General features: G+C 44.6%; 1 protein-coding gene across 4 annotated transcripts in view; it reads left to right on the top strand.

Moving 5' to 3' along the window:
• Positions 1–5,020: 5,020 nt before the first annotated feature.
• nexmifb (neurite extension and migration factor b) overlaps positions 5,021–9,973 on the top strand; it is a 53,282-nt gene continuing 48,329 nt past the window's right edge. For all 4 annotated transcript variants that reach the window (XR_014279215.1, XM_082548679.1, XM_082548678.1 and 1 more), the window contains exon 1: positions 5,021–5,139. The gene's annotated coding sequence lies outside the window, so the exon portion shown is untranslated. The remainder of the gene's footprint in view (positions 5,140–9,973) is intronic.

Below are 9,973 nucleotides of genomic sequence, written 5' to 3'. Positions count from 1 at the left end.
CGGCTCAGCTGGCTGGAGTGTTCACGCACATCTTCAACCTTTCCCTCTCTCTGTCTGTAGTCCCAGCCTGCTTCAAAATGGCCACCATCGTCCCTGTACCCAAATCCTCCACCATCTCCTCATTGAACGACTGGCGACCTGTAGCCCTGACCCCCATCGTAAGCAAATGCTTCGAGAAGCTGGTCAGGGACTTCATCTGCTCTGCACTACCCGACTCACTGGACCCTCTACAGTTTGCATACCGCCACAACAGGTCCACTGATGATGCCATAGCCCTGACACTACACACTGCCCTGTCACACCTGGAGAAGAGAGACACGTATGTGAGGATGCTGTTTGTAGATTACAGCTCAGCATTCAATACCATCGTTCCCTCGAAGCTGGACAGGAAACTGCAGGATCTAGGACTGAGCAGCTCCCTCTGCAGCTGGATCCTTAGCTTCCTGTCTGACAGACGCCAGGTGGTCAGACTGGGCAGCATCACCTCATCCCCCATCACACTGAACACTGGTGCTCCACAGGGGTGTGTACTGAGCCCTCTCCTGTACTCACTCTACACCTACGACTGCACAGCCACTAACAGCTCCAACATCATTGTGAAGTTTGCGGACGACACTACAGTGGTGGGTCTTATCACCAACGGTGATGAGACGGCTTACAGGGAGGAGGTCAGCGCCCTGACCCACTGGTGTCAAGACAACCATCTCACCCTCAACGTCGCAAAGACAAAGGAGTTGATAGTGGACTTCCGGAGGTGCAGAGAAGTACACACCCCCATCACCATCAACGGCGCTGCTGTGGAGAGAGTGAGCAGCTTCCGGTTCCTTGGAGTACATCTGGCTGAGGATCTTACGTGGTCAGTACACACAAACAAAACAGTGAAGAAGGCGCAGCAGCGCCTCTTCTTTCTCAGGAGACTGAAAAGATTCGGCATGAGCCCCCGCATCCTCAGGACCTTCTATCACTGTGCCATTGAGAGCATCCTCACTGGATGCATCACCACCTGGTATGGCAACAGCACCGCCTACAACTGCAAAGCTCTCCAGCGAGTAGTGCGGTGCTCTGAACGGATAATTGGAGGTGAGCTTCCCTCCCTCCAAGACATCTACAGGAAGCGCTGCCTGAGGAAAGCGGGGAGGATCATCAAGGACTCCAGTCACCCCAGCCATAAACTGTTCAGACTGCTTCCATCAGGAAGGAGGTTCTGCAGCATCCGGTCCCGTACCAGCAGACTGAGAGACAGCTTCTTCCATCAGGCCATCAGACTGCTGAACACGTCATAGACACCTCAGCTTCACTACTGGAACTTCAACATTATGCACTCCACACTGTATATAAATGCCACTTGTTCTGCACATATTCAACTCTGTATATTTTATATATTTTATTATTATTATTATTATTATTATTTTTATTTTTTTTTTTTACTATTTAATTTGTAAAAATGTGTATACACACACACACACACACACACACACACACACACACACACACACGTAGGAAAATATTTAGTATACACATCCAGAAATGCATACACTATTATATATTGTACATATATTTATTAGTTTCAGGTTGGCCATTCTTGTATTTTGCTCGTTTGTGTTGTTGTGTTTGCACATCTCTGTTGCTTGTGGGGCTCGCACACAAGAATTTCACTCGCATGTGCTGTGCCAGTGTGCCTGCACATGTGATGTGACAATAAAAGTGATTTGATTTGATTTGATTTAGCATTTCTTTGTAATGACAGCAGACTGACACGGAAAAACTGAGACATACTGCTGGAACTGAAATTTCTTTGGAGATTGTAAGTTGAATACTATGTATTCTTATGCTTATTTGAAAAACAAAACAAAACAGTGTTTATAGCCTGTATATGAAAGGTTGACGTGGCTTTAAAATCTAAGAAGACTGCACTAAATGTCAGACAGGAAAATGATCCAAAATGAATTAAAGCTGGTTTTGGAGTGGATAAAGCAGGCTAACAATTAGCTTCTGGAATGACCCTCCCAAAACCTTGACCTCAGCCCTATTTAGAATTTGTGGACTATGCTTAAAAGCTGGGTGTGAGCCAGGAAAGTAACCGATTTAAATGAACTCTACAAATTCTACCAAGGAGAGTCGTCAAATTTCCTGTCAGAATTACGCCGGAAGCTTGTTGATGGATTCTAAAAGTGTGTGGTTCAGGTAAAACTTGCTAAGGGACATTTAATCAAACATTAGTGGGGGGTGAACGTATGGACTATGGATTAGATGGATGAGAGAAAATTTCAAATATATTAAAAGTCTTGTGCGCCCAATTCATGTTTGTTAAAGTTATTAATGATATACGCTCTACAATTATTCCACTCTGTAAAAAGAACAGTTCAAAGAAATCATTAAAATTCCAAAATGACCATGACATTCATGGCCATGATGACTATATATAGGCAACAGATAGCTATAGACTGAATACAACAACCTCCTGAGAACTGAAGAAAAAACATTTTTCAGTTTAACTGTTTTGTAATTTCCTGCCTCTTTGGAGCTAAAAGAGGACACCCAAGCATGTGAGATATCTTTGGAAAGGCCAGGACGTCCTCTGTTTAGTACATCAGGACTTAGTGGAGTAGTTGAAATAAGTCAAAAGATATAGACCAAAAACAAATGTCCATAATAATCCACTGTATGTAAAACTGTGACCCAGTTTAGATAAACAGTAATCGCTTTATTTGGCTGACAGAATACCTTTTAGTTATAACCTGATTATTCAAGTTTAACCATGTTAAATACAATGGGAAAGACATTTTTAAGCAAGTGAAAAATGAATCAATCGGAGACGTTTTGTTTGTAAAATATTATAAAACAAATAAAAATATCCACCAGAAGTTCTCGAAATCAGACCCTTTATTTTTCAGACTATCGTCAAATCATCATATTTCAGGGGTTGAAAGAAGAAATGTTTAGTATTTGTTATTCATTAAACAGTATGAAACCATAATTGTCATTATACCAACCAATTAATTTAATGACTAACTGTTTTACAAACTGACAGCTGACACTTCATGTTTCAGTCCGTTGTGCAAAAATGTTGAACATTTGCTTTTTGCTGCCTTTCCTTGTTGTGCACATCTGATGGAAGTCTTTGTCATTAGCAATAGCAAACTCTAATTTTAGAGAGGTGGATGTGAAACACACAGATTCTAGATCTGACCAACAGTCACTGCTATGTACAAAAAGACCACCTCCAGGGAAAATTTTATTCTATTTTATTAGGCAAACACTACAATCGAAGATTCAACAGATCTGTCTGCAGTATACAACTGAATATAAAGTTAAAGCGGGGAAGGGTGAGTCCTTTGTCCCACCTGTAAAACTGTCAGAACCCAAAGTCCAAGACTAGAGTCAGCAGTACTGTGGGTCATCTAACCTATTTAGCATGCTGACAAACTTGCATAGGGTTTGGCAGTCATCCTCCTACATCTTCCACCCTGTGCAATCACCCGCCTTCAGCCTGAAGCATGTTGTACGCCCTGGCCTGCACAAAGAAACACAGGAATGAGAAAATGTGAACAAGTGTTTAGGTGGATCTTAACTGTGCAGCTCACAGACCCTCAAAAGAAATATCTATTATGGAAGTGTTGATTTCTAATAATAATCTAAGCCTGGACGGTGTAACACACATGCACTAAACAGGTCCCTTACCAAAAGAAAAAAAGTGACAGTGTGGAGCAGAAGTAGACTACAGTAGAAACGCAATCAAATACCGTGGTCTACTGGCTCACAGCAACTGTGTAAGACACGCAGAAAACCACTCCCAAATCAGTGCCACTTACAAATGTGGTGAGTTAATGATGCCTGTCTACCTTGTCACATGTGAAGGATGCACTTTGGCCTCTGAAAAATGAAATCAGGCTGTTGCCACTTTTTAAAATAACATTTTATGTTTTCAGTTTGACAATCGATCAGTATTCAGGGAAATAATTAAATAAAACATTTATTTGTGAACATAAGCTGAAAATTGGACAGTGACATCTAGCCTTATACACACACACACACACACACACACACACACACACACACACACACACACACACACACACACACACACACACACACACATATATAGGATTGTTTTTGTTTTACATCAACCTGTCCACCCGATGACAAAATTACTCTAACATATGATCTTAAATCCATAAAAATACTCAAAAAACACTGTCCCCTCTTGAATAGACGTTAATAACACAAAAATAATCATGTACATGCAAAACACGTTTTTTTTAAGTAATGGTTTATTGAGTTTTGCTAATCAAATTCATACTGAGAGAGCGAGACAGATAGAGAGAGAGAGAGAGAGAGAGAGAGAGAGAGACGCTCAAGTCTCCCCAAATATCGCTTCCAGTCCGGTACGCATTGTGAGTGGGCCTATCACACAGCACAGCAAACATGAGTAGCCTATTCATTATTCATGTCATTGCAGTTGCCCTGTTATGATACAGTCCTATTTGGAGTGGGCTATACCTGATTTGCTCAGCGCGTCCGTCAAAGCAGTGCGTGGCCCTGCGTCGGCTGGCTGTGCGCGCTCATAGGTCGGACCAAGAAGAATCGGAGGGGGAGCAAGTAAAGTGCGCGCCTACGAGACTGCGCGTCGCAAGGAGGGGTAGAGGTTCAGCTGAAAAAAAGAAAAAGAAAAAAAAGGAAGGCGAAAAAAAAAATACACCGTGACAATGGCAACATCAAGAATCTCGTAAAAGGTAGATAACAGGCGAGGGGGCGCCACGAATCGGGAGTTTGAGAGGCGACGGCCCCTGTTGGTCCCGAGAAAAGCGGCGATATTAGGACATGCTGGCTGCCCTATAGCGCGTTTCCTGGAATACGAATTCTTCCGTAATTGAAAATGGAGCGGCGGGGGAGAGGAGAGTCGCGCTGTCTCCATCATTGAGAAGCGCGTCCACCTGCTATTACTGGAGGCCCGGGCTGCTGCTGCTGCTGCTGGTGGTGGTGCTGGTGGTGGCGGCAGGGGAGGGAGGGTTGGGGGACATGCAGGGGAAGTGTTTGCCTTTCGGGGGAAAGACGCATCTCTGATACTGTCCAGGGCAGCTGAGAAGGATCCCATTGCGACGGGGGAAAAAACGCAGTTTGGGCGCACACGCTCTGGAGGTAGGCAGAGAAAACGCTATTATGCTGCTATTCAGCGTGCCGTGTGTATTTGAATAGAGAGCGAGCTCTATTTGGTATGCACAGGACAGCCTGATTTATACACATACACACACACACACACACACATTGATTTATATCCCTGCCTTCTTGATTTGGTCTGATCGGACATTTTATTCAAAGGGGGAACTCACACCATGCATGCGGTGTAGTAGCAGCCCTACCTCCTTGGGACAGCTGTCGTAGCCTACATTCATTCGTCTCTGCTCCATCGATTACCTTCTCCCTGCGAAAAAAAATACCCCCACTTACTTAAAGCACAAGCTCCGATCTATTCGCTTAAGGCTCACAAATTCAATCCAAATACAGATGCCACGTGTGGTTGTTCGCGTTGATGCCAGTTACCTTGCACTGTTTGCATGTTTTGAAGGCAAACACTGGCCTGTGGACGTCATTTTGAAGCAACGTAATGCATCCCGAGCAGTACACTGGCCCAAAATGAATAAGAAATGAATAAAGGGGGAATAATCTATAGTCCAAACTGATGAATGATTCATGAATGAGCTATGGAAACCTAATGGGATAACACATCATCTCTCTAGGCCCCTCCACTGTGATGGCGAATAAATGATTCATAAACGGTTTATAAGCACAAATCCTTAAAATTGGCCTAAACATGACGATAGCAGAGGCTCACACGCAGGTGCACCAAGGCATGTGTGAATGCCTGCACTGTGGGGTCACTGGATCAGTAGCTTACTGTGTCTGTGCTCCCCTGTAAGGATGCTTCATGACAGATGTTTACTGGATGTCCCAGTCTACCACACTGTCAGCCAGACGAGCTGCTCTGAGAAATAATGAGCTGCAGCCCAAGATAACAGCCTCTGTGCTTGGTTGTTGTGGAGGTGTAACTTTGTTTTAAATAGGGATTTAATTGGATTAAATTTTAACGAGCTAGAAATGTGCCTGCCTGATATTTATTGGAATGCCTTGTAAGATGGGATTTTCAAATTAAAAAAGAAGAAGAAGAAGAAAAACTTGGCAAATTTATCGCCACAGTTAATGATCTGTTCAGCTCACAGTTATTGACCCGACATGACTTGGTTTTTGATTTGTGTTTGAAGCCTTTGTAGCCTACTTGACAGGGTGCTTTTGACTTTGCTGCACGTTCTGAGAACATTGTTGGATTATTAGGTTAAGGAAAATATGTAATATGTGATGTTAAACTGCAGATGTCCAAGGGTGGGGAGTGGGGGCAGGTTTAGTGAGCTGTTAGTAAAATGTCTGTCCATCCCCACTCCTCTAATGTGAGGACAGGAGTGGAACCCAGATGGAAGGCCATGCATTGATTGAGTCAAAGAGAGCCTATAAGAGGGCCAAATTGAGTTGACACGTTGATGTGGGTGTCATTATCACGTGTGACGGCACAGTGCGCCATTGGACCCGAGGCTATGTGACGTGTGGAGGGGGAGAGGGCCTTGTTTGAGGATCATAGATACGGAAATGATGATAGCTATCATAACAGCCGTGCCTTAGTTCGGCGGCGTGCCACCGAGTGCGCCGTGGAGATTCGTCTTTTACGGCATTTGCCACTCACATCTCCTTCTGGTCAGCCTCATTGCTGTCACCAAAGTGCCATTTTCCGTTCGGTTGAAATTGGGTGAGAAATTGAGCCCAATGACACATTTCAGCACCGTGGCATGGTTCCACGGCAGCGAGGACGGCACTGGCAGGTTTTCTGAAAATGTGTTTAAAATGCTATCCGAGCGTTATGTTGCAGCAATAAAACCAGCAGCTTGTGTACATAGTCTCTTATCTTCCCCTGTCCATGTGTGCACCGTGGCTTCTCCTCTGCTCAGCCTAAAGGCACATGTTGGGCCTCTACTCTCATGTCTCTTGAATGGGAAAGAATCTCAATTACACACAATGAATGGCTCCTCATCAGTAATCCTTTTCCCTACAAGTGCTCGCATTCTTCATATCTCAGGGTCTTGCTTCTGGTTGACAGTGTGTGCATGTGTGTACCGAGCAGCAAACATTTATTTGTGTTATTGATCATTTTTCCGTAATTCCCCAGTCGCTTATGTTGCATTATCCTGCTAGAGCACAGGTGAGAACATCTCATTAGGCATACAGAAAGGCCATTCCTAGCTCGTATGGAGCCCTGCTGTGTTTTATGCTTGGAGCGCTGTGGTTTTCAGTATAGAAGCACCTTAGCCGAGTCTCGGTCTGTGCAGAAGCACGCTGAGCTCACCGGGGCCGACTGCATGTTTAAGCACACTGTGCTTATGTCAGGCCACTGTATGCTGAGGCCTGCTGTCTCGACCGCAGCCCTGTGCTGGGGTTGTGACGGGCTGGCTGTGGCCCAGCGGAGGCAGTCTTTCTCTGTGCTGCTGCTGCTGCTGAGTTCTGTAATTAAAGGCAGAGGTAAGTCCAGGAGAGAAAGCTGAGCTCTGATTGCTTTTCATGGCCGCGAGGAGAGAGCTGCAGTCTGTCCTGAGGGACTGAGGCGCTGCTGAGCTCTTTCACCGCCAGCTCCGCTCCCCCCCCCCCAGACAGGAGCTGTTCCAGGGAAGACACGCACATTTGTTTTCGCATACTACTTGCGTGCGCACAGACGTAAACATACTCCAATGCAATCTGCAGCACGCACACAAACACACCATGAAATGCACAAATACTGTACACATGCACTGGCTGAGAGAGGGAAACATTTTCCCCTGTAGCTGAAAGTCAAACTGTGCTAAACTGCTTTAAAGAACGCCCCGTTTTAAAGAACTCAAGTGTCAGTGTGAGGCGAAAACTATTACAGTGCCGTCATGTAATGAACTAGAAACGACGCAATCAGAAAGACATTAAGGAACTCACCTTTTCATTGGCTGCTCTTCAGCATTGACGGAGCAGTTCATGTGTGAGTGGGCTTAGTAAGTGTAGAAGTGAGCCCACCCCTCCCCTCCTCTTTCCCTTCCATGGCAGCAGCCAAACCTACTCTGCACTCGGAGGGCAGAGCAAACACGGCCATGGGTCTGGATCTGGGTGGGCCCCAGCGCTTTTAAAAAAGATGAGAAAAATGGCCTCAGTGCTCTCCTCTCCTCTTTCTGTGGACTCATTCATGACAGCTGGCTGGTTAAAGCACACTGAGGGTTTAAACCATCACATGCCTTACAAGTCGTATCAGAGAGAATCCCATGGAAAGCAAAAGCAGAGTACTTTGAGGATAGGAGCTTTAAAAAGAAAGAGAGAGTGCGAGGGAGGGAGGGAGGGAGCGTTTGGATGCCATTTAAATGCTAAGTCCGGCCACATTTTTTTCTTTTCCTACGTGTTCATGAATTAGTTCTGCCAAGATAATTAAAGTAATGCATCAGGATTTCAGCCATTAACAAATAAAAGTCCAATTAAACTGGGGTCTATTAAACCACTTTCCACATTGCCTACTTGATCTCAATATGTAGGCTGGTGGCCACTGGGACCATGAGCATGCAGGCTTGACGTTCATAGCTCATTTCCTGCTTCCACATCACACTCTTATATTGCAGATAGACAGATAATGTGAAATTTCCCCTGTTCTGCTCTCACACACTCTCCCGGGCCCCCTTGTATTTTCAGCTCGTGGGATTCTTGAAACAGATAGTGAGATGCGATGCTGGAAAATTTGAGAAGGATACTGAAAGAGGCGGAGATCTAACGCAGTGGACACAGGTGCGCCGTTATGAATGGTGTAAAAATGGCATATTCACAACGTGACTGGAAAGAGAGGAAGGTATATGACAGGGTTGGATTTTAATTAGTTTCACACAATGTGCTCCTATGCATTGTTTCCTTTGTAATGGTGCACACAGTGGCAATAACAGCTCAGTTTTTTGTTATATAATAACAGTAATAGATTCCTCTTGTCTGCAGTGCCCCTGGTCTAATTCGAACATTTTTTTTTTCTAACTAGATTCCTCATGTTTGAGCCATTTGGAGCTCTACATTCATGGACACGTACTGTCAGTGTCCCGAATACTGGATAATAGGCCACATTTGTTAGCCTTATTTTTGATTTGGTGGTTGAAAATGAGTGGATGTGGGCGGGTTGAAAAAAGAAGGACTGATAAAGTGAAAAAAAGGGACCAAAACATTAGGTAGGATGCAAAAAACAAACAAAAAAACAACCCAAAACAAAACAGAGGAGCTGCCTAGGAGATGGGGGACGGACATGGTGGGAAGATTAGAGGAAGGGCTGGATGGACAGACGGAGGGAGAGGGGACAGAAACAACAAGAAAGACGTAGTTAGTGTTGGTGGTGGGGGTTCGGGGCACGTCTTTCCAGTACAGCCAGTTGGAACAAACAAACGGTCGCGAGACAGACAGTGTTGTTTCTAATGGGAGAGAAGCTCGCTGTGCCCTGGATGTTTCCCTCCACCTTTCATTTTCGAAATGCTGTTTTGTCTGTTCACCACTTAACAAGCCACCAGCGCCTCAGAAAAGAAAACCACGCTTTATTTGCTGCTGTACATAATTACCAGCCATTCAAGACAGACTTGTTTGCTACTCTAAACGATGTTGTGAATTTATGTACAAATAAGAGACAGGCCATATTTTGCTGTAAATCTTCTTCTTCTTTTTTTTCTTTCTCTTCTTTTCGCTCCCCAAGTCGAGTATTTAAAATTTATGGCGTGGCCAGCGTTCGCTCAGAGATCTGCTGCAATTCACTTCAGTTTAATTGTGCTGCTGTTTGTGGAGACTGCGGCATTTGTGCCCTAATCAAACATTAGAGGTAATTGAATCAAATGGCTATTTTTAATCATAAGTTGTGGTTGATGCAGGCGAGCATGATGGGAAGAAGCGAGAAAAA

This window comes from Aulonocara stuartgranti (genome assembly GCF_965226115.1).
Source record: "Aulonocara stuartgranti genome assembly, chromosome: 2".
Taxonomy (NCBI): domain Eukaryota; kingdom Metazoa; phylum Chordata; class Actinopteri; order Cichliformes; family Cichlidae; genus Aulonocara; species Aulonocara stuartgranti.
The sequence above is the reverse complement of the archived record's forward strand: the minus strand, read 5'-3'. Positions and strand labels throughout refer to the sequence as shown.